The sequence below is a fragment of the Phalangium opilio genome, unplaced genomic scaffold (assembly GCF_054372755.1).
Source record: "Phalangium opilio isolate 3A_F unplaced genomic scaffold, DU_Popi_V2 ptg000390l_1, whole genome shotgun sequence".
NCBI lineage: Eukaryota > Metazoa > Arthropoda > Arachnida > Opiliones > Phalangiidae > Phalangium > Phalangium opilio.
Window position 1 is genome coordinate 8,743,858 of NW_028324234.1, and position 25,844 is coordinate 8,769,701.

Consider the following 25,844-nt stretch of genomic DNA (forward strand, 5'->3'; position numbering starts at 1 on the left):
CAATAATTAACTACATTTTGGATCAAGTATCCAACATCCTGTATTACTTCTTCCGTAACCGAATGTGGTAGCAAATGTTTTTCTCGGAGTTTCAATGTCATTAAAGCAGCATTGCGCTGAACTTTTTCTAAATGTTTAACTGGATCTTCAATACATTCTTGATTTTCCGGAACTATTTCATCTACATTGACATCGAAATCATTGGGCTGCGGTGCCACTTCAAATTCAGCAACTGGACCATCTGCTCTTCTATCGAAATATGCATTGACATGTTGGCGATGATGAATATAAATGTGACATCTATATGTTGAATAATTTTTGAATCGTTGCTGACAGAAAATACAATCTACACGGAAATTTGCTTCTTGGCTATGCACAATTCTACAGGGCCGGTAGGCCCTTGTAGATATGACTTGACACCCTTCCGTAATGATAAAGGAAAATTCACAGTTTTTAGGGTTAGCGTCCCATAGAAAAAGCATTAAAACTTTTTCGGTTTTTTAAGGAAATTGTGGCAGGCCATACGGAAAAACTATAGCGAAGTTAGTTTTCGGAATGCTTCTAAATTAACAAGCATTTCTTAAATGAGAAACTTACCTGTTTTTTTAATTAATGAATTCTAATTTTTGTAATTTAACTAATTAAGATAGTACGTCAAAAAATTACTTTTGGGTCAGAAGTCAGCCTAACCTCCTAGCGCGTTTAAACTTATTTCTCCATTTTCGTTCTCGTTGATAACTAAAACGGCCTATCTTTTTGCTTGCTAACAAGTTACGTTGATATATTTCAAACGTTTGCTTTTATGTGGAAAATTCGTAATTTCATAGCAGACGACAGTAAGGCAACTAGAATTAATTACTTAGGTATTTTGTCCGAGCTTGAACACCTTTGATTGGATTTGCTAATTATCTATAACACCCTTAAGAACAAATACTTTGAAATCAGGTCGAATTTTCGTCTAAAAAATTAATTCAGGTAAATAATTACAGTTAATAGAGGTTTTTATATCTTTTGAAGTAAGTTTTTCGACGTTCTTTACTGCCAAGGCTTAAGTTGTATAGACTAATGGCACACCATGTTATTTCCCCATAGAGCTTAATACAGTCGAAGGCAGAGGGCTGCCATTACCGTATTTTAGCTACTCTATGTAATTATAGTCTCATATAGTGTCTTTCCTCTTATTAATAAAATGGCTGATTTCCGGCTCTCATTTGTTTTGGAATCCTGAATATAGTCTGCTCAATTTTATGCTAGAAACATAGCCTAACCGGGTTAACCCTAGGTTTTTTATGCTGTATTTACCGTGTGCGATTCCAATTTGATGTAATAAATGGCATACCTATTCAAATTATTAACGTGTTGAAATAAAGATAGTGCTTTTCACCCTGTGAAAAGATCGAAAACTTCAAAATACTACTGGTAAGATGACAAAAAGTTTAGTATGTTTTCCCTACGGCAGTTAAAAGAGTCGTGGTGTTTACGTTGGCGCAGTTTAACTATTTGTTACCAACAGTGGATTTTGTTGATTCATAAATATAAGTAACAGTGGTGCTTATTAATCCAGGAGGACAGTGTCGTTATGTAATTTAATTAGTCAAATAATTTCCATGTTTACATCAGCGCAAATTTTTCCAACGTAACCGCGTCAGCAACGGAGGGTTACGTTGTTCGCTATCTCCACAGTTCACATTGCCGTTTGTTTATTTGTCTAAATTGCTATGAATTGTTTAGGTATTTAATTTAATTACTGTTATTGAAGCCAAAGTTGCTAAACTATAGAATCACATCATTCATTAACATATGTTATAGAAGATCTTTATGTTACCGCAAATTTAGCACGTGGTATGATAAAAATTTAACACATTGTGTTGGCAAGAATGAAAAACTCTTCTAAACTTTACAATTAAGGTGATTTGAAACTCATATTATAAGCTAAATCAACACTGCCAAACCTCAATGCTTCATTAATTTCAACTTAATTAAGTATAATTAACGTGAATTTAAACATTAAATATACATATTTGGATGAGAACTCGAGTAACTTTGAAATAAAATACTTAATTAAGATTAAAACTGCACAAGCTGTTAGTATAGCCCCATGTTTTCTATCTCATACTTAGTTAATTTAAATTATCTTTAAAGTACATTAATAGGCGCGAAATTCGAAAGTTTAAGGTAAAATAAGATTCAAAACCCACTAAAAATTGCAATTAAGGTTAAGTATATATTGAAAGTCATTTATAACCTAAATGTACACTGCCGAAACACAATCCTACGTTAATTTTAAATCTATTAAATATAATTAACGTGAAATTAAACCAAAAAATATTCATTTTTTGAATTAAAAGCTCAAATAACGTTTAAATAAACTGTTTAATTAAGATTAAAACTACTATGTTGGCGCGAAATTCAAAAGATTAGGGTAAATTAATGACTGTGGCAAATATGTTAAACTGCACAAAACATTCCAATTAGGGTAAATAATTCCGTCCACACTAGATAAACCGTTAAATTAAAGTTAATCAAGTATAATTAATGTGAAATTAACGCAAAACACGAATGTTTTTGGTAAATTCATGGATACCTTATAATTAAACTAACAAATTAAAATTACACTTATCTTTCAATCAGCCTCCATTTTCCTGTTTAATTCTTACACTTAAAAAATTGTCATTTAAAATCAGTTTTCCCATTTCCCAGTCTGCCGGCTTCTCTAAGTCTCGCACGTTTAACTATGCAAGAGTATAACTTGAACGCACAACACTTAATACAAAGTAGCCGGCGGACTGTCACATAACCAGACTAAAACTGAAAGTTCGAGACTTGATAAAGAGAAGCCGGCGGACTGTCTCATAACCAGACTAAAACTGAAAGTGCGAGACTTAATATAGAGAAGCCGGCGAACTGTCTCATAACCAGACTGAAACTGAAAATGCGAGACTTAAAATAGAGAAGCCGGCGGACTGTCTCATAACCAGACTGAAACTGAAAATGCGAGACTTAATTTAGAGAAGCGGGCGGACTGTCTCATGACGATCGTCATGAGACAGTCCGCCGGCTTCTCTACATTTCAGTATGTGATATCCATTATTAGTATTGTTATTAGATGTTTTAGATATCATTTGTTTTTATTTTATTCCTTATTTCAGTCCCTGACTTCCTTGGTTATATCAAGAAGTTATATCAGTATCTCAGAGAGAAGGTATAAGATGCCTTTGTATTCGCGCGCCATAATCCCAGTCCCCCTTTCAAAATACAAGGGGGGACGTAAAAGGAGGCGCCGGGCTATTTCGCCTTTCCTCAGTCGGGAAATATGACTGTGCTTTTCGTCACTCGCGTCGTCGCGCTGACGTGAGTTTTCAAGAACCAATGAGATGCTGGTTGTAATTTAGAGACGGGGATTAACTCCGGACCTACGTTTGGACTGGAGATAAAGCTGGAAATCTGGCGAATTTATACCTTCTCTCTGAGATACTAGATATAACTTCTTGGTTATATCTTGTAATGAGACATTCCCCTGGCTCTCCCATAATAATTCTATGATTTCCTTATTTCAGAACTATATTCAGACAGTCCATAAGTTACAATATATTAAGCTTCGCGCGTGCTAAATTTAGACTTGTAATGGAACAATCTGCCAGCTGCTCTATTTTTGAGTTTCCAACGTCGTCGAGCTTGTTGGAATTTATCTGAATTGTATCTATATCATGTCAATGTTTGACTTCTTCAATTTGTTCCGTTTTTCATTCTAAACTTCTGTTATTTTATTTAAATGATAAAGGTTTATGGAAATGTGTGGTTTCCTTTAATGCCAATGGATAGCGGCATGCTCGTCAAGTGATCACGACTCCCACACTCTACGTGAACGGCCCAAAGTGTAGGATTTCGGTTGAAATAAAGGTTTAGAAAATCCACATAATAACGAAACCTATTCTCCACTAAAGTTCCACGATTCTGCTGATGTAAATTTGAACTACAAGCAAAGATTTATTTAAAAATCCATTATATCTCAACAACTAACTGTAACATGTTAATTTACCCAGATTTAAATATAAATTTATCTTTATAAGCATGATTTTACAATAATATCAAAGAAAATGTTACGGATTATGGCTAATTTCATCCCTCCCTTATATTTAGATAAGCCTTCAAATCGTTCTAAAACATATCTCTTTGCTGCTCTATTATTATCGGAGATTAAATAGCAATGAACACTTTCGTTAAGTGCAGTCATTTGAAGCACGAAAGTCGCCAAAAGTGCGGGAGTTCGGTCGCATGGGGCCTCCGAATTAATTTTTAGATCGAATGGTTTGGAACCGTCCATTTACCAGCCGATATCGTGTCCATTCGCCAGCCGATATCGTGTCTATTCGCCAGCCGATATCGTGTCCATTCGCCAGCCAATATCGTGTCCATTAGCCAGCCGTTATGTTGTCCATCCGCAAGCCGATTTTGCGTCTATTCACCTTGCGATTTCATAACCGTTTGCCAGTTGATTTCGTGTTCATCCGCTTGCCGATTTTGCGTCTATTCACCTTGCGATTTCATAACCGTTTGCCAGTTGATTTCGTGTCCATCCGCTTGCCGATTTTCTGACCGTTTGCTTGCAAATTTCGTGTCCTCTAGACTACCAATTTCGTGTCCACTAGACTACCAATTTTGAGTCCATTCGCCAGCTGATTTCCTGACCGTTTGATTGCAAATTTCTTGTCCATTCGCTTACCGATCTTGCATCCATAAAGTGCATTTTGCAATCAACCGTAGTAAACGTTGGGATAGCAAGACACTTATCTGGGCGGACATTTCGCACTATAGGGTAGGGTCTAAAGTCACAAATCAGGCGATCCAAAAAACCGTCCAGCTAGTTAAAATTCGTACTGTCCCCGCAGTTGATTTTTGTTGCAGGGGTATTCTTTTTGTACCTTGTCATTCGTTGTCACTTGTATACAATAAAACATGAATTCTAAACATTTATTTACACCCTGTATAATTTAGTATGACATCACCCGTTGGCAGTACTGGGGGTTCTACATAAAGGAAGCTGTTGGTCTGATCTCGACACCACTGTATATGTATACAGTGTACGAAACAAATATTTTTCTTCCATATTTCAAATACCGTCGTTTTTAAGCTCATTTCATAAATAAAGTGCAACATTATATGCTTATCGAAATCAATGTTATTGGATATATGTTAAATGTAATTAACGATACTTAAGTACTTCTTTAAGCAATTAGAAATAGATCAACCCCAAATGTATAACGGTATAGCAAACATAATTATTCAAAATTTAATTACATTAAGACTGAAGTAACAGATATTATAAAAAACACGTCTTGGTTTGGACCAAGGCCGAAAAAACAAACGATATGTGTGAGGTTTATCAATTGGCTGAAGTTTCAGATATTGCAATTTTTTTAGTTATTTTTATCCATTTCATCCTTAATCAATATTAAATTCAATCAACTGATTTTACTGTTAATCGATCTATTCCCTCTAAATTTATTTAAAAAATTACATATCTACGCTTTTTCAAGAACAATTACATTTTCCGAAAACATTTTATCATGAAATTAATTATTTTGAAGGGATTTCGTGTAAGCACCTTGACGGACATAGTTTTAATTGTTGCTGGCTTGACAAATTTTCAAGTTTGCATAAAAAAAAAACTTAAATCGGTAAGTTGCTAAGAAGACTGATGTTAAAAAAATATGATAATTGAAATTTATTTGGTTCAGACTAGTTAATAAACGAATGCCGTATACTTAAGACAAAGCAACATCGTCTATCCTGTGTGGTTTTTGTTAGTAGGTAGCTATCTGTAGCACTGGAAATATATGATATCGGTATAAATATAACCAAAGGTATAGGTAAAGATTACATAAAAAGAAATACGTTTCAGTACCAATGGCTTGTTATATTCATTTCCATTCATTACCAGTCAAATTCAATTTTCAAAACAAACCTGTTAGTGACAGAAGAAAATGAAGAGAAATTCCTACATTAGAGGTGAAAAATAGTTCCCATTCGGGTTTATGTCAAACACGTAATTTTTAATAAAATTTAATTGCATTACACCTACGAAAAAATACAGGAATTTACATTTCAATACCCTTATAAGTAGCTTTTCCAATGTTATGTCGGTGTGATTAAACACAAGAAACAAGGTCCCCAAACCCGTGGGAAACATGCATGGTGAAGTTGAGGTTCATAAACTAGATGGCGTAAAGCACTTAAATATTTAGTGTAAAGGTTATTGCATTGACCTTACACCCACAGTTCATTGTTCACGAGAAAATAAACTGAACTGAACTAGAATGCGTTTTCTTCCTCTTATCAACTCTTATCTACATCCAATCACAACCCTTAAGTTCAATGTGGTCATAACCGCCACTGCCAATGGAAAGCCTTAAGTTTGATCCGGATTGACCAATGAGCGAGCTTAGGAAAGGTAGGAGGAGAATAATTTTCAGCAGAATACGGCCGCTGGATATTTGAGAATGGCATGCAATCAAAATTAAAAGTCCACTCGCCAATTGACTTAGCTATGTAGAACATTGAAGATGGGTTTGAATACTTTAAAGAGTGGTTCCTTGATTTAAGAAGTAAGTAAAAGTCTTTCTCAATTGTGTCTGCGCTAACCGTCAATGTTAATATTAAAGGTGTAATTAAATTTCTTTGTTTTCTAGGTGGGGATGCAAAATTTAATTGCATTTATCCTGCAAAGGAATTTCTTTCATGGCAGGTAATAAAAAATAATTTTTACAGTTAACCATCAAATATTTTTATAAGACCTCGGACCTTCTACGAATTATGGTGTTCGATTTTAAACGACTGGTGAAATATTTCACAACAAAGTATCTAGGATACCATCTCATGCCAAATAAACTGATTGGCACGGCTGTTGAAAGCCTGTTTTCCAATTACAAGTTCAATGCTACACTAGTAGCAAATAAGTGTTGGGCGGGCAACCGTTGGGCATGAGTTGGCCAACAGTGTCGCCCCACCACCCTTTTTGGAGTCTAAATGTCCTACTTGGCCCACAATGCGTTTTTGTGTTGGGGATTGCTTAAGCCAACAAGAAAAACGGTAACCTTGCCTACTCTTAACCGTTACCTTTCGGCCTGTTATCCGACCATTTACCGTCCCTGACCCGTCGCCTTTACTTTTATTGAAGGGCTTTAAAAAATTAAGGGTTAACGCAAATGCTTCATAGCCTATGAAAGAGTAAGGAAGGACTGTATTAGAATTAGGTAGCTGTTCCGGTTCCGGAATGCGTAACGAATTATCGTTTAATTTGCGATGGAATATTGTGTGCTCAATGACACCTCCGTCTGAGATTCGTCCATTTACACCAAATTCGACGATTGTGAACTCATAATTCGCATTCACCACTGCCATCAACACCATGCTATGGAACCTTTTATAATTATAAATGTAGGACCCGCTTTTTGGTGGCGGAATAATCTTGACATGCTTGTTATCCAGAGCACCCAGGCAATGTGGAAAATTCCACTTCCTTTCGAAGTCTTGCGCTACCTCTTTCCATTCTTCCTGTGATGTAGGCACCAACGAAATAAAAATATCATTTTTAGGGTGACAACTCCATCGAGTCAGTCAGCTCTCCTCAAGACCAAGAGCACCGCCCGCCATCTCAATGTTCAAACAGCAGTTCTCTTACTGATCAGTCGGCTCTAGACCAGGACGTGTTCCCTCCTACTCCAAGCAATGATAGCTCGTCGGCACCACCCATTATGACTTGACACCCTTCCGTAATGATAAAGGAAAATTCACAGTTTTTAGGGTTAGCGTCCCATAGAAAAAGCATTAAAACTTTTTCGGTTTTTTAAGGAAATTGTGGCAGGCCATACGGAAACTCTATAGCGAAGTTAGTTTTCGGAATGCTTCTAAATTAACAAGCATTTCTTAAATGAGAAACTTACCTGTTTTTTTAATTAATGAATTCTAATTATTGTAATTTAACTAATTAAGATAGTACGTCAAAAAATTACTTTTGGGTCAGAAGTCAGCCTAACCTCCTAGCACGTTTAAACTTATTTCTCCATTTTCGTTCTCGTTGATAACTAAAACGGCCTATCTTTTTGCTTGCTAACAAGGTACGTTGATATATTTCAAACGTTTGCTTTTATGTGGAAAATTCGTAATTTCATAGCAGACGACAGTAAGGCAACTAGAATTAATTACTTAGGTATTTTGTCCGAGCTTGAACACCTTTGATTGGATTTGCTAATTATCTATAACACCCTTAAGAACAAATACTTTGAAATCAGGTCGAATTTTCGTCTAAAAAATTAATTCAGGTAAATAATTACAGTTAATAGAGGTTTTTATATCTTTTGAAGTAAGTTTTTCGACGTTCTTTACTGCCAAGGCTTAAGTTGTATAGACTAATGGCACACCACGTTATTTACCCATAGAGCTTAATACAGTCGAAGGCAGAGGGCTGCCATTACCGTATTTTAGCTACTCTATGTAATTATATTCTCATACAATGCCTACGAGATAGATAGAAAGCCTGAGCACCCTGCTCATAAAATATATATTTTCTGATATTTTAATTCGCCCGCTTTGGCCAACAGAGGCGCTCTGAAGTGTCACTTTTTTATATTTGAAATATTTTCGCGGCATAACGGACTCTCCATCGTCTGCTTCAGCGGGGCACGGACGAAAATCACGAGATGAGTTGTGTTGGCTCGAAATTATAGGTAAGCTAAAGAAAATTACAAATTGTATAAATAATATCGAACATCTTTAAAATAACTATAATTTTAATCACGATTTCATTAAACGTGTTATTAAGTGGTTTTGTAGTTGTTTGGCTTTGACAACTTTATTATAGCCAAGGCCTAGCAATTTAAATTATCAGAGGCTGATGCTAATTTATTTCTTATTTCAGTGTAATTCCCTGCAAATTTCTTAGATCTGTAATATTATTAAAATATATTAGTTAAAAATGGTCAAATGCATCGTGCCAGCTTGCAATGAATGTAATCGAAAGAAGAAAAAGAGAGGACTAGACGAAAGTCACGAAAATGAAAATGTTAGTTTTCACTCTTTTCCGAGCTATAAGGGAAAGTCTTCAAACTTTAGACATACATGATTTTTTATGTTAAGACTTTAATTATATTTGGTTTGTATACCTAAAACTATGTGATTTATTTACCTCAGACAATGTGATTTATTTAACTCAAACAATGTGATTCGTTTCCTCAAACTGAGTAATTTGGGTGAAATTTTTCGTTCTTTCTAAGTCAATTTGCAATACATTTGAGCAATTAGTAATATTTTTGGTCAGTATATTAAGTATTTGTTAGTTTTAATTCACTCAAAATTAGTAATTTGGTAAAAATATGCTTTTTTATACCTAATTTGTAAGAATAATTAAAAGCAATAGTCCAAAGTTTCGTTAATTTAGTTCATACACCTTAAGGATTAAAAATGTTTTAACATTGTTGTGATTATGAGAAGCTCAAAATTAAATAAAAAAATTAAAACATGTTTTAATTAAACTTCTTGAATTAATAAAAATGTTTTTAATTAAAATTTGTAAACTGGTAAAAATGTCTTTTTTTACCTAACTTCTAATAATTTACCACAATTTGTCACGAGTTTCGGTAAGTTTCTTTATTCAACTTAAGAATTTATTTAAAAATTAAAAATTGTTATGAAAAACATTTTTGTGTAATAATTTCGAAAGATTTTTTTTTCGTTCTAACATTTTTGGCGGGAAACGAAATATTTAAAAAGAAAAGTGTCACATAGAAGCGCCACCTGAGGCCAGAAACGCGCAAAAACAAGCAGGCCAGATCCCCTATCTTTCCCCAGCTCAAAGGGGACCGTGCTCAGGCTTTCTATCTATCTCGTAGGCATTAATAAAAAGGCTGATTTCCGGCTCTCATTTGTTTTGGAATCCTGAATATAGTCTGCTCAATTTTATGCTAGAAACATAGCCTAACCGGGTTAACCCTAGGTTTTTTATGCTGTATTTACCGTGTGCGATTCCAATTTGATGTAATAAATGGCATACCTATTCAAATTATTAACGTGTTGAAATAAAGATAGTGCTTTTCACCCTGTGAAAAGATCGAAAACTTCAAAATACTACTGGTAAGATGACAAAAAGTTTAGTATGTTTTCCCTACGGCAGTTAAAAGAGTCGTGGTGTTTACGTTGGCGCAGTTTAACTATTTGTTACCAACAGTGGATTTTGTTGATTCATAAATGTAAGTAACAGTGGTGCTAATTAATCCAGGAGGACAGTGTCGTTATGTAATTTAATTAGTCAAATAATTTCCATGTTTACATCAGCGCAAATTTTTCCAACGTAACCGCGTCAGCAACGGAGGGTTACGTTGTTCGCTATCTCCACAGTTCACATTGCCGTTTGTTTATTTGTCTAAATTGCTATGAATTGTTTAGGTATTTAATTTAATTACTGTTATTGAAGCCAAAGTTGCTAAACTATAGAATCACATCATTTATTAACATATGTTATAGAAGATCTTTATGTTACCGCAAATTTAGCACGTGGTATGATAAAAATTTAACACATTGTGTGGGCAAGAATGAAAAACTCTTCTAAACTTTACAGTTAAGGTGATTTGAAACTCATATTATAAGCTAAATCAACACTGCCAAACCTCAATCCTTCATTAATTTCAACTTAATTAAGTATAATTAACGTGAATTTAAACATTAAATATACATATTTGGATAGGAACTCGAGTAACTTTGAAATAAAATACTTAATTAAGATTAAAACTGCACAAGCTGTTAGTATAGCCCCATGTTTTCTATCTCATACTTAGTTAATTTAAATTATCTTTGAAGTACATTAATAGGCGCGAAATTCGAAAGTTTAAGGTAAAATAAGATTCAAAACCCACTAAAAATTGCAATTAAGGTTAAGTATATATTGAAAGTCATTTATAACCTAAATGTACACTGCCGAAACACAATCCTACGTTAATTTTAAATCTATTAAATATAATTAACGTGAAATTAAACCAAAAAATGTTCATTTTTTGAATTAAAAGCTCAAATAACGTTTAAATAAACTGTTTAATTAAGATTAAAACTACTATGTTGGCGCGAAATTCAAAAGTTTAGGGTAAAATAATGACTGTGGCAATTATGTTAAACTGCACAAAACATTCCAATTAGGGTAAATAATTCCGTCCACACTAGATAAACCGTTAAATTAAAGTTAATCAAGTATAATTAATGTGAAATTAACGCAAAACACGAATGTTTTTGGTAAATTCATGGATACCTTATAATTAAACTAACAAATTAAAATTACACTTATCTTTCAATCAGCCTCCATTTTCCTGTTTAATTCTTACACTTAAAAAATTGTCATTTAAAATCAGTTTTCCCATATTGAAAAGGCGCGAAATTTAAAAGTTTTTTGGGGGGAGGGGGTACAGTATGTGTGCCTTTTTAACAGGAGTATTGTTTCAATTGTAACACTACAGACCTTGTATTTCTAATGGAACCGGCAATACCGCAACGCTGAGCCGAAAAACCAGGATGGTAATTGTTTGGACCTATCGGGTGAGGACAATGGAGCACCAAAAACACCACGGTGTCACTTGTTGAACGTTAAAGCCACCTTCATCACTTTAAATCCCATGACCTGCTCAATCTGGCAATCTTTGAAAACCCAACTTTGAGGTACTTCCGGTCCCTTTTGATATACAGGGTCTTCAGTGTAGGAGCTAAGTAGTAGAATTACAGTAGTTAGTCTCGTTTCCTAGCAAATTGGACAGCACGTTTATTTTGGGTGAAGGTCGCGGTAACGTAATCACACCTTCGTGATTTCGGTAGTGCAAGATCGTGAACGTAGAAGAGACTGTATAGTCTGTAATGAGGATAGAGACTTTGACATCGTAGATAGTTTTGAAGCCAATCTCATGCTAGTAGTAGAGTGGTGGAACATGAAGTTGCACTAAGCCATTCTACTGTTCGTGCCAGTTTACAAGGGCATAAACATATCCCCCTACATCAAGCCTTAACGGACGAGAAGTACTTAAGACGGCAATACCATTAGTCTTACCATGCGTCATGAGCTTAGTGGTTGCAAATGTAATGTAAGACACGGACAGTCCTCTGGAAGAGTGCCTAGATCACAATGGTAGAAACGTCGAATATTTACGTTGAGGTGTTTACCAAACAGTTAAGAGGTTGCAATTTGAGGCCCACGTTCAAAGACTAATCGTAGGACAGTGCTTTAAAATATTTTGTTGCATTCTCCAGTACCCCAGTAGCACATGGGCTCCACAGTACAGTCTTTTAACAGTCCGTGTGTCTGCAAGGTGTCTTAAAAACTCGGGACTGATAATACATGTAAACACAAGCCGAAAAGCAATGATGTAAACAGTCCATTATTATTACTAATTTTATAAGTCGGTTGACAGTCTTCCGAATGCTCAAAATTTAGCCTGTTTTTCTTACTCGAGATTATATTAAATCAGGCGCGACCAAGTTTTAGTCTTGTTTTGAAACATTCCGCCGGCTTGACTATATTAAGTCTCGGATTTTCAGTTTTAGTCTGGTTATGAGATAGTCCGCTGGCTTCTCAATTTTAACTCTGGCAAGATCAAGTTTTAATCTTGATATGGGACAGTCCGCCGGCTCGACTTCATTACGTCTCGCATTTTCAGTTTTATTCTGGTTATGAGACAGTCCGCTGGCTTCTCTATATTAAGCCTCGCATTTTCAGTTTTAGTCTGTTTATGAGACAGTCCGCTGATTTTACTATATCAAATCTCGCCTTTTCAGTTTTAGTCTGGTTATGAGACAGTCCGCCGGCTTCTCTATATTAAGCCTCGCATTCTCATTTTTAGTCTGTTTATGAGACTGCGCTGGTTTTACTATATCAAGTCTCGCATTTTCAGTTTTAGTCTGGTTATGAGACAGTCCGCTGACTTCTCTGTATTAAGTGTGTCGCGTTCTAGTTATACTCATGTTTTGAGACAGTGCGCCAGCTTTTCTATATTAAGTCTCGCTCATTCAAGTATTAGTCTTGTTATGAGACAGTCTGCCGGCTTCTCTAAGTCTCGCACGTTTAACTATGCAAGAGTATAACTTGAACGCACAACACTTAATACAAAGTAGCCGGCGGACTGTCACATAACCAGACTAAAACTGAAAGTTCGAGACTTGATAAAGAGAAGCCGGCGGACTGTCTCATAACCAGACTAAAACTGAAAGTGCGAGACTTAATATAGAGAAGCCGGCGGACTGTCTCATAACCAGACTGAAACTGAAAATGCGAGACTTAGTAAAGAGAAGCCGGCGGACTGTCTCATAACCAGACTGAAACTGAAAATGTGAGACTTAAAATAGAGAAGCCGGCGGACTGTCTCATAACCAGACTGAAACTGAAAATGCGAGACTTAATTTAGAGAAGCGGGCGGACTGTCTCATGACGATCGTCATGAGACAGTCCGCCGGCTTCTCTACATTTCAGTATGTGATATCCATTATTAGTATTGTTATTAGATGTTTTAGATATCATTTGTTTTTATTTTATTCCTTATTTCAGTCCCTGACTTCCTTGGTTATATCAAGAAGTTATATCAGTATCTCAGAGAGAAGGTATAAGATGCCTTTGTATTAGCGCGCCATAATCCCAGTCCCCCTTTCAAAATACAAGGGGGGACGTAAAAGGAGGCGCCGGTCTATTTCGCCTTTCCTCAGTCGGGAAATATGACTGTGCTTTTCGTCACTCGCGTCGTCGCGCTGACGTGAGTTTTCAAGAACCAATGAGATGCTGGTTGTAATTTAGAGACGGGGATTAACTCCGGCCCTACGTTTGGACTGGAGATAAAGCTGGAAATCTGGCGAATTTATACCTTCTCTCTGAGATACTAGATATAACTTCTTGGTTATATCTTGTAATGAGACATTCCCCTGGCTCTCCCATAATAATTCTATGACTTCCTTATTTCAGAACTATATTCAGACAGTCCATAAGTTACGATATATTAAGCTTCGCGCGTGCTAAATTTAGACTTGTAATGGAACAATCTGCCGGCTGCTCTATTTTTGAGTTTCCAACGTCGCCGATTTTGCGTCTATTCACCTTGCGATTTCATAACCGTTTGCCAGTCAATTTCGTGTCCATCCGCTTGCCGATTTTGCGTCTATTCACCTTGCGATTTCATAACCGTTTGCCAGTTGATTTCGTGTCCATCCGCTTGCCGATTTTCTAACCGTTTGCTTGCAAATTTCGTGTCCTCTAGACTACCAATTTCGTGTCCACTAGACTACCAATTTTGAGTCCATTCGCCAGCTGATTTCCTGACCGTTTGATTGCAAATTTCTTGTCCATTCGCTTACCGATTTTGCATCCGTAAAGTGCATTTTGCAATCAACCGTAGTAAACGTTGGGATAGCAAGACACTTATCTGGGCGGACATTTCGCACTATAGGGTAGGGTCTAAAGTCACAAATCAGGCGATCCAAAAAACCGTCCAGCTAGTTAAAATTCGTACTGTCCCCGCAGTTGATTTTTGTTGCAGGGGTATTCTTTTTGTACCTTGTCATTCGTTGTCACTTGTATACAATAAAACATGAATTCTAAACATTTATTTACACCCTGTATAATTTAGTATGACATCACCCGTTGGCAGTACTGGGGGTTCTACATAAAGGAAGCTGTTGGTCTGATCTCGACACCACTGTATATGTATACAGTGTACGAAACAAATATTTTTCTTCCATATTTCAAATACCGTCGTTTTTAAGCTCATTTCATAAATAAAGTGCAACATTATATGCTTATCGAAATCAATGTTATTGGATATAAGTTAAATGTAATTAACGATACTTAAGTACTTCTTTAAGCAATTAGAAATAGATCAACCCCAAATGTATAACGGTATAGCAAACATAATTATTCAAAATTTAATTACATTAAGATTGAAGTAACAGATATTATAAAAAAAACGTCTTGGTTTGGACCAAGGCCGAAAAAACAAACGATATGTGTGAGGTTTATCAATTGGCTGAAGTTTCAGATATTGCAATTTTTTTAGTTATTTTTATCCATTTCATCCTTAATCAATATTAAATTCAATCAACTGATTTTACTGTTAATCGATCTATTCCCTCTAAATTTATTTAAAAAATTACATATCTACGCTTTTTCAAGAACAATTACATTTTCCGAAAACATTTTATCATGAAATTAATTATTTTGAAGGGATTTCGTGTAAGCACCTTGACGGACATAGTTTTAATTGTTGCTGGCTTGACAAATTTTCAAGTTTGCATAAAAAAAAAACTTAAATCGGTAAGTTGCTAAGAAGACTGATGTTAAAAAAATATGATAATTGAAATTTATTTGGTTCAGACTAGTTAATAAACGAATGCCGTATACTTAAGACAAAGCAACATCGTCTATCCTGTGTGGTTTTTGTTAGTAGGTAGCTATCTGTAGCACTGGAAATATATGATATCGGTATAAATATAACCAAAGGTATAGGTAAAGATTACATAAAAAGAAATACGTTTCAGTACCAATGGCTTGTTATATTCATTTCCATTCATTACCAGTCAAATTCAATTTTCAAAACAAACCTGTTAGTGACAGAAGAAAATGAAGAGAAATTCCTACATTAGAGGTGAAAAATAGTTCCCATTCGGGTTGATGTCAAACACGTAATTTTTAATAAAATTTAATTGCATTACACCTACGAAAAAATACAGGAATTTACATTTCAATACCCTTATAGGTAGCTTTTCCAATGTTATGTCAGTGTGATTAAACACAAGAAACAAGGTCCCCAAACCCGTGGGAAACATGTATGGTGAAGTTGAGGTTCATAAACTAGATGGCGTAAAGCACTTAAATATTTAGTGTAAAGGTTATTCCATTGACCTTACACCCACAGTTCATTGTTCACGAGAAAATAAACTGAACTGAACTAGAATGCGTTTTCTTCCTCTTATCAACTCTTATCTACATCCAATCACAACCCTTAAGTTCAATGTGGTCATAACCGCCACTGCCAATGGAAAGCCTTAAGTTTGATCCGGATTGACCAATGAGCGAGCTTAGGAAAGGTAGGAGGAGAATAATTTTCAGCAGAATACGGCCGTTGGATATTTGAGAATGGCATGCAATCAAAATTAAAAGTCCACTCGCCAATTGACTTAGCTATGTAGAACATTGAAGATGGGTTTGAATACTTTAAAGAGTGGTTCCTTGATTTAAGAAGTAAGTAAAAGTCTTTCTCAATTGTGTATGCGCTAACCGTCAATGTTAATATTAAAGGTGTAATTAAATTTCTTTGTTTTCTAGGTGGGGATGCAAAATTTAATTGCATTTATCCTGCAAAGGAATTTCTTTCATGGCAGGTAATAAAAAATAATTTTTACAGTTAACCATCAAATATTTTTATAAGACCTCGGACCTTCTACGAATTATGGTGTTCGATTTTAAACGACTGGTGAAATATTTCACAACAAAGTATCTAGGATACCATCTCATGCCAAATCAACTGATTGGCACGGCTGTTGAAAGCCTGTTTTCCAATTACAAGTTCAATGCTACACTAGTAGCAAATAAGTGTTGGGCGGGCAACCGTTGGGCATGAGTTGGCCAACAGTGTCGCCCCACCACCCTTTTTGGAGTCTAAATGTCCTACTTGGCCCACAATGCGTTTTTGTGTTGGGGATTGCTTAAGCCAACAAGAAAAACGGTAACCTTGCCTACTCTTAACCGTTACCTTTCGGCCTGTTATCCGACCATTTACCGTCCCTGACCCGTCGCCTTTACTTTTATTGAAGGGCTTTAAAAAATTAAGGGTTAACGCAAATGCTTCATAGCCTATGAAAGAGTAAGGAAGGACTGTATTAGAATTAGGTAGCTGTTCCGGTTCCGGAATGCGTAACGAATTATCGTTTAATTTGCGATGGAATATTGTGTGCTCAATGACACCTCCGTCTGAGATTCGTCCATTTACACCAAATTCGACGATTGTGAACTCATAATTCGCATGCACCACTGCCATCAACACCATGCTATGGAACCTTTTATAATTATAAATGTAGGACCCGCTTTTTGGTGGCGGAATAATCTTGACATGCTTGTTATCCAGAGCACCCAGGCAATGTGGAAAATTCCACTTCCTTTCGAAGTCTTGCGCTACCTCTTTCCATTCTTCCTGTGATGTAGGCACCTACGAAATAAAAATATCATTTTTAGGGTGACAACTCCATCGAGTCAGTCAGCTCTCCTCAAGACCAAGAGCACCGCCCGCCATCTCAATGTTCAAACAGCAGTTCTCTAACTGATCAGTCGGCTCTAGACCAGGACGTGTTCCCTCCTACTCCAAGCAATGATAGCTCGTCGGCACCACCCAGACGTCTTAATAATAAGAAAAGGGGGCTAGAGATCGACAGTGTTAACGCTTCTGTAGGGCAAAAGCTGAACGAAATCACAAATGAGGACCAACATGACGCGTTTGGGCGCAATGTAGCTGCTACGTTGCGACGTTTGCCCAATGTCCAGCGTATTTACGTCGAAAAACTCATTAACGACGCGTTGTATGAAGGGGAATTAGGAACTCTGTCGCGAAGTTGTTTCATCAGCATTCCAAGTAGCGACGCTTTACCATTACCCACCCCTCCACAGCCTACCATAATCAACACCCTACTACCCAACTGGCATATTCAGGAATTACCCAACGATACCACAACCAAGATTACTGTCAATAACCCTGACGATAATGTGCCTTCTCATGAAAACATTGCTTCATATGTAACTACTTTCACCCCATGTGAATAGATACGCAAGACGTATATTTATGTATATTGGATGTAATAAATATTGGTTAAACAATCATGAAGCTTTGTATTACTTTCATGTATTGCTTACGCAACACCATATAGATGGCTCGACAGGTGTCAGGGATAATAGCGGATAAAGATTGATGGGACATGACAGTTGAAAATCGTAAATCTCGGTTTGATCGCCCGGTAGCTAGAAAGTGCAATCGTTCATGCGGCGATATAGCTTGACGCATCAAAGTATCTTGACGTTTTATAATAGGTGTCATCAAAAGTAGTAATTGGGTGTACATGGTTTCGTCCATTCGGAGATAACACCGCCAGTCATCGGGATCGATTCGTAAATCGTTCAATAAATGTACCTGAGAATGTCTCTTTCGTTGTAACAACCATGTTTTACAGGGCCGGATTAAGAAGATCTTCGCCCGGGGGCAGTGGCTCGATGGGCGCCCCCTCCCTTGGCCCCATAATTTATAAAAACCAGCTAAAAATTTTAACAATTTTGTTTTTATTAGAAATATAGGGAGCTAACAGTTCTGACCCTGAAACGTCACACCCTTCTATCTCTTACTGGAGTTTCATCCCTCCTAACGGTTGGAAACAGTATTCTACGCGCAAAAATGCCAACCAGAGGGCGGCTGCGTGACGTCAGACTATCTCTTCCCCCTAGCCAGCTGTTAGCTCCCTATTGTAATTTTGTTAAGTGAAAAGTATCCCTATGTATGGCTGATACTCACTCATACGCTCAATTTTAGTTGAATAAGTGACTAATAAATTTAAAAATAGTAAGGAAAAAGTGACTAAATAAGGGCAAATTAAGCTATAAAATAAGGGCACTTTAAATGAAATGTTTTCAGACATGATCGATTTTCATAATTATTTTCAGTAGTAAAAGATATTTTAAAGGTCGGTGCCGTAATTAAGCCCAATCTATGGGCTTAGATATTTCCAGTCAAAGGAAAGGTCCACTCATAAAATTTCTACGGCGAAATTGAATTAAACCATTTTGGAGCACAGCTCAGAATGCAAAGTAATTGATGTCGTTTTAAATCGAAACTAAAACATTCATTTGAATTGGATTGATTATAAACATTAAGTTAAATATTTGATGAGCGAGCGAAGCGAGCTCCACAATTTTTTAGGTTTGATCAACTGTAATCTCGCTGTTTTTGCGTTTAAACCGTCATACAGTCAAATATATTACGTTTAACCTTGTGGTCGAGAAGATAAATAACACCGAAAGACTCAAAAATCCAAAAAAGTGACAAATAGTAACTAATTTTTGGAAAAGTGACTTTTAGTAACCGAATTTGAAAAAAGTGACTTAGTATCAGCCCTGCCTATGTCTTTGAATAGGCTTTTCTAGATTTAGACTCGGAAAATCTATTTATCGTCTCCTCCTAACTAATTTGGTGTAATAAATTGGTCTCGATAGCTAATATACCTATTTAAAAACGAAATACAGTCCCGTAATCATTCAAAACTAACGTCATGTTTTTGAGTTTTTCGAAAATTTAATAAAACAATCGCTCAGATTTGGGTATCACCAGACATCTTGGGCGCCCCTATTTTGCTGGCGCCCGGGAGCAGGTGCCCCCTCTGCCCCCCCTTAATCTGGCCCTGTTCGTCATCGTTTGGTTTCAAGATATACGCGGCGATCGGCTAGGGTTACGAGAAACGTCTAGCCTCCCAATGGCACGGCTTCCACCATAGGTTCACGCGAATGCGTTTTTATCTATTATTGGTTTCAAGATATACGCGGCGATCGGCTAGGGTTACGAGAAACGTCTAGCCTCCCAATGGCAGGGCTTCCACCATTGGTTCACGCGAATGCGTTTTTATCTATTATTATAATGGAAACGAATCGTATATATACCCCAAAATTTGAAAAAAGCGGGCAAGAGGGGTACCCTTCACTTTAAACGTCAATATTAGCAAAGTTTCGAAAGATAATAGGAACAACTTTTTTTTAAACGATTTAACTATTTTTAAAGTTACCCCAGTAACACGAGTGTTCCGCGTTCGAGTCGGTGCGAGGTAGATTCGTCGGTTTATGGTCTAGTCGGTAGTTACGACTAAATTCCGACTCTTATCCAACTTCAGTTGCCAACTCCGCTTTGCAGTTGGCCGTGAGAACAATAAAATAGTGTTAGCTGATAGTTGTATTTTAAGTCGGTCAGGGCCGGATTAAGGGGGGGGGGGCAGAGGGGGCACCTGCCCCCGGGCGCCAGCAAAATAGGGGCGCCCAAGATGTCTGGTGATACCCAAATCTGAGCGATTGTTTTATTAAATTTTCGAAAAACTCAAAAACATGACGTTAGTTTTGAATGATTACGGGACTGTATTTCGTTTTTAAATAGGTATATTAGCTATCGAGACCAATTTATTACACCAAATTAGTTAGGAGGAGACGATAAATAGATTTTCCGAGTCTAAATCTAGAAAAGCCTATTCAAAGACATAGGCAGGGCTGATACTAAGTCACTTTTTTCAAATTCGGTTACTAAAAGTCACTTTTCCAAAAATTAGTTACTATTTGTCACTTTTTTGGATTTTTGAGTCTTTCGGTGTTATTTATCTTCTCGACCACAAGGTTAAACGTAATATATTTGACTGTATGACGGTTTAAACGCAAAAACAGCGAGATTACAGTTGATCAAACCTAAAAAATTGTGGAGCTCGCTTCGCTCGCTCATCAAATATTTAACTTAATGTTTATAATCAATCCAATTCAAATGAATGTTTTAGTTTTGATTTAAAACGACATCAATTACTTTGCATTCTGAGCTGTGCTCCAAAATGGTTTAATTCAATTTCGCCGTAGGAATTTTATGAGTGGACCTTTCCTTTGACTGGAAATATCTAAGCCCATAGATTGGGCTTAATTACGGCACCGACCTTTAAAATATCTTTTACTACTGAAAATAATTATGAAAATCGATCATGTCTGAAAACATTTCATTTAAAGTGCCCTTATTTTATAGCTTAATTTGCCCTTATTTAGTCACTTTTTCCTTACTATTTTTAAATTTATTAGTCACTTATTCAACTAAAATTGAGCGTATGAGTGAGTATCAGCCATACATAGGGATACTTTTCACTTAACAAAATTACAATAGGGAGCTAACAGCTGGCTAGGGGGAAGAGATAGTCTGACGTCACGCAGCCGCCCTCTGGTTGGCATTTTTGCGCGTAGAATACTGTTTCCAACCGTTAGGAGGGATGAAACTCCAGTAAGAGATAGAAGGGTGTGACGTTTCAGGGTCAGAACTGTTAGCTCCCTATATTTCTAATAAAAACAAAATTGTTAAAATTTTTAGCTGGTTTTTATAAATTATGGGGCCAAGGGAGGGGGCGCCCAGGGCCGGATTAAGGGGGGAGCAGAGGGGGCACCTGCCCCCGGGCGCCAGCAAAATAGGGGCGCCCAAGATGTCTGGTGATACCCAAATCTGAGCGATTGTTTTATTAAATTTTCGAAAAACTCGAAAACATGACGTTAGTTTTGAATGATTACGGGACTGTATTTCGTTTTTAAATAGGTATATTAGCTATCGAGACCAATTTATTACACCAAATTAGTTAGGAGGAGACGATAAATAGATTTTCCGAGTCTAAATCTAGAAAAGCCTATTCAAAGACATAGGCAGGGCTGATACTAAGTCACTTTTTTCAAATTCGGTTACTAAAAGTCACTTTTCCAAAAATTAGTTACTATTTGTCACTTTTTTGGATTTTTGAGTCTTTCGGTGTTATTTATCTTCTCGACCACAAGGTTAAACGTAATATATTTGACTGTATGACGGTTTAAACGCAAAAACAGCGAGATTACAGTTGATCAAACCTAAAAAATTGTGGAGCTCGCTTCGCTCGCTCATCAAATATTTAACTTAATGTTTATAATCAATCCAATTCAAATGAATGTTTTAGTTTCGATTTAAAACGACATCAATTACTTTGCATTCTGAGCTGTGCTCCAAAATGGTTTAATTCAATTTCGCCGTAGAAATTTTATGAGTGGACCTTTCCTTTGACTGGAAATATCTAAGCCCATAGATTGGGCTTAATTACGGCACCGACCTTTAAAATATCTTTTACTACTGAAAATAATTATGAAAATCGATCATGTCTGAAAACATTTCAATTAAAGTGCCCTTATTTTATAGCTTAATTTGCCCTTATTTAGTCACTTTTTCCTTACTATTTTTAAATTTATTAGTCACTTATTCAACTAAAATTGAGCGTATGAGTGAGTATCAGCCATACATAGGGATACTTTTCACTTAACAAAATTACAATAGGGAGCTAACAGCTGGCTAGGGGGAAGAGATAGTCTGACGTCACGCAGCCGCCCTCTGGTTGGCATTTTTGCGCGTAGAATACTGTTTCCAACCGTTAGGAGGGATGAAACTCCAGTAAGAGATAGAAGGGTGTGACGTTTCAGGGTCAGAACTGTTAGCTCCCTATATTTCTAATAAAAACAAAATTGTTAAAATTTTTAGCTGGTTTTTATAAATTATGGGGCCAAGGGAGGGGGCGCCCATCGAGCCACTGCCCCCGGGCGAAGATCTTCTTAATCCGGCCCTGAAGTCGGTTAATGTAATGAAGGATTAGGTCGGCTGCTCGACTCCTTACCAACTAACACGCGTTTCTATCAAATTAAAGATAACAATATGGGTCTAGAGGTCGACATATCCGACGGCCTACCGATCACACTGAAAATTTCAGATTTAGTTGTAATGAAGCTTCTTCCGCGTTTGAGTCGGTTCGAGGTAGATTCTTTGCTTTATGGTCTAGTCAGCACTTACGACTAAAGTCCGACTCTTATCCAACTTCAGATACCAGCTCCGCTTTGAAGTCGGACGTGAGAACAAACAAATAGAGTGTGCTGAAAGTTACATTTTATGTCGGTTGGTGTAAGAAAGGATTAGGTCAGCTGCTCAACTCCTTACCATCTAACATTGGTTTTTATCAAAGTAACAACAAGGGACGAGAGGTCGGCATATCCGACTACCTGCCGATCATACTAAAGATTTCAGATTATGAAGCTTCTTCCGCGTTTGAGTCGGTTAGAGGTAGATTCGTCGGTTTATGGTCTAATCGGCACTTACAACTAAAGTCCGACTCTTATCCAACTTCAGTTACTAGCTCCGCTTTGAAATTGGACGTGAGAACAAACAAATAGAGTTGGCTGATAGATACATTTTAAGTCGGTTGGTGTATGGAAGGACTAGGTCGGCTGCTCAACGCCTTACCAACTAACATGGGTTTTTATCAAATTTACAACAAGGGTCGAGAGGTCGACATATCTGACTACCTACCGATCAATACTAAACATTTCAAATTTCGTTATTTTAAGCATAAGAAAGTAATATATAGCTCCCTATAAGTATGAAACTCTCCATTTAAGCCATGTTAATAGCATTTTCTTCCATTGCAATTTGTAAAACGTTTCTAATGCCACCTATTAAGAGCTTTTGGCGTTAAAAAGTTGGAATATTTGTTTAAGAAATTTTCAAATTTTATATCGTAATTAAATAGTTGAAAGTCTTGAAATTATTGTTATGATAATTATAACTGATTAAGTACATTGCAAAATTATCATAATAAATTAATAGATGGCGCCTACACTGGTACGAGGTAAGGAGTATCAGAGTGTCTCTACTTGCGCGGCGATATTTCCCCGGCCCATCGTGCCTTTCGCGGGCACCTTAGGTGGCGGCGATGGTTTCGCCCCCCTTTTACTCGTAGTACTGAAACTTCTCCCACGGGGCGTAAAAGCATAAGCGCGTCAAATTTGGGAGCAAATGCTGTAGTATGAAAATGTACTACGTTTCATACTTATAGGGAGCTATATATTATTTTCATATGTTTTAAGACAAATCAAAGACACTTGGATTTGTATTACAAACAAAACATAAAATAAAATTTTAGAATCAACAATATAGTGTAATATGTTTATTCACCTTGATATAAATATAAAATCTCTCGTTTTAAGTATCATTTTAAAGTAACATTAAAGAAAATGTTACGGTTTACGGCCTATTTTGGCTTTCCCTTAAATTCTATGAGAGCGATAGCTCTCTTTGATAAGACCTCATACCGACTTCAATGTATAAGGATGGTTTTTTGATTGGTTATAACTTTTTTTGTATCGTATTAACTGCTTTGAAAAAATTCCACAGAACTACAATTCGGGCCCTCAATATGTGGTTAAAATTTCAAAAAGATCCACCCATTAGTTTATTGTATAAAAAATAAAGTTGCTAAGGGTGGTTTTCATTTCCATAAAATTAATCAGCCCTTTTGGTGAAAAAGTTAAATTTTCCCATAGAAATAACATGGAGTTTTTTTCAAATTTAGCCATTTTGTCGCCACCCTTTTGAAATGAAATATTCGTTTGTTACGTTTGGGAACGGTTTTATATCAAAATTTAAACCTTTTTCTAGGACCATTTTTAAGGTTTTTGAGAAAAATTAATTTTAAGTATGTTTAATTTTAAATTTTAAAAACTACCCCAATCTGCGATATTTTAGCATGGATACGCTGTTTTATTGGTAAATATCAGCGCGACCAATATTGGCCTTTTTTTACGTATAGTTGCGTCATAATAATCCGATTGTTTTTTCTTAATGCCTTTTGGTTGAAATGGCCTATCGATAGTGAGATAAGACTGCTTTAATATTGCCGCCGTGACAAATTACCCCGTTTGTGGCCGCCATTTTTTTAAGGGGAAAAAAATTTGAGAGTGGGTCCTTTTTCGTTGCCATTTTCATATTTTTTGAGGATTTGCTCATGGATGGATTTTAAATATAATATAAAGTAGGTTTCAAGCTTTAATATAAGCCTAATTTCATAATTTTCCACCTTTTTATTGTCCCACAATCTATTTCTAAACTTGGCACTTTCTTTAAGGCGGTGAAATTGCGCTAAGCCTTGGCTTACCTTTAATTTTTGCCATTTATAAAAATGTTTACCTCTTGTTGTTACTTCGCCTTCTCGTATCGTCGTGTTTTTAAAGTTTAGACTTTGAAAGTAGTGCTTAGTTTTCTTAAATAATACTTAATTGTATAAAATTTCAATATTATAATTGCCTAAAACGTCCGTATTAACGAATTCAATGTTTTTTGTTGAAGGGACGCGCCTTGCATTTGAATTTCGTTCCCTCGAAACTACCCCCTTTAAGAGACCGGCCGCCGGAGGCTTTTTCTTTAAAGCCCTCTCGGTCGCTCGTTCAGCCCTGAAAACAGCTGTAGTGACTCTGTTTGAGTCTGTTATTTACCAAAAATGTATGCGGTCAGTGTGTTGTTTTTGCATTTTAATGCTTCTAATCGTGGTGCACGTCGAGGTTTACGAATCCAACGTGTGTTGCGTAATGAAAATCAAGGGTGGATACTATATGATCTAATGATCTATGCTTTAAAAGGAATATGACGGCGACAGTCATGCAAAAACGGTATTAGGCCTTGCCAAAAGTTGACTAAGCTTAGCCTTCGTCAGTCAATGATATAAGAAATTGACCCTCGGATATCCTCTGACTAGGAGATGGTTATAAAGTTACTAACTCTCGATTTTGGAGGTAGATACTGTCTAGTGACACTTAAAGTAACGACTTAATCTTATAAACAGACTAACATCATAAGCCCATATCGTAAATTCACCGATGTTGATATCTAAGCTTACTTGAAATACCAATACCAATTTTTTTAACTCAATGAATCTTAAATATCAACATCAAAAATTATCTTCTGAAAGAGATATCTACTTATATTCCATTCAAATTTCTCGCAACATTTCAAATTAACGAATAGAAATGTGCAAATGAAGTTCTAACTGATTAATTGGGCAAATTGCTATATTGGTCACCATTACCGATCGCAGATAGATTTGCGCCCTTCAGTACTGTTTACTATGCTTGTGAAATGGTAATCGAAATCTGTGATTAAAGTTTAAAATAGACATGAGCAAAAAGGGCTTTATTCATATCAACTCGATTACCGAATATCTAAATTTGACTAAAATTA

The 25,844-nt window shown here is 36.4% G+C and overlaps 2 long non-coding RNA genes across 2 annotated transcripts in view; one reads left to right on the forward strand and one right to left on the reverse strand.

The window, feature by feature from the left end:
- The window catches only part of LOC149597066 (uncharacterized), a 583,612-nt gene that overhangs the window by 542,017 nt on the left and 15,751 nt on the right, over window positions 1-25,844 (reverse strand). The window lies entirely within an intron of this gene.
- LOC149597070 (uncharacterized) lies at window positions 8,516-9,572 on the forward strand. Its single transcript, XR_016379377.1, has 2 exons — window positions 8,516-8,726; window positions 8,918-9,572. It is a non-coding gene; the product is annotated as an uncharacterized LOC149597070 (long non-coding RNA).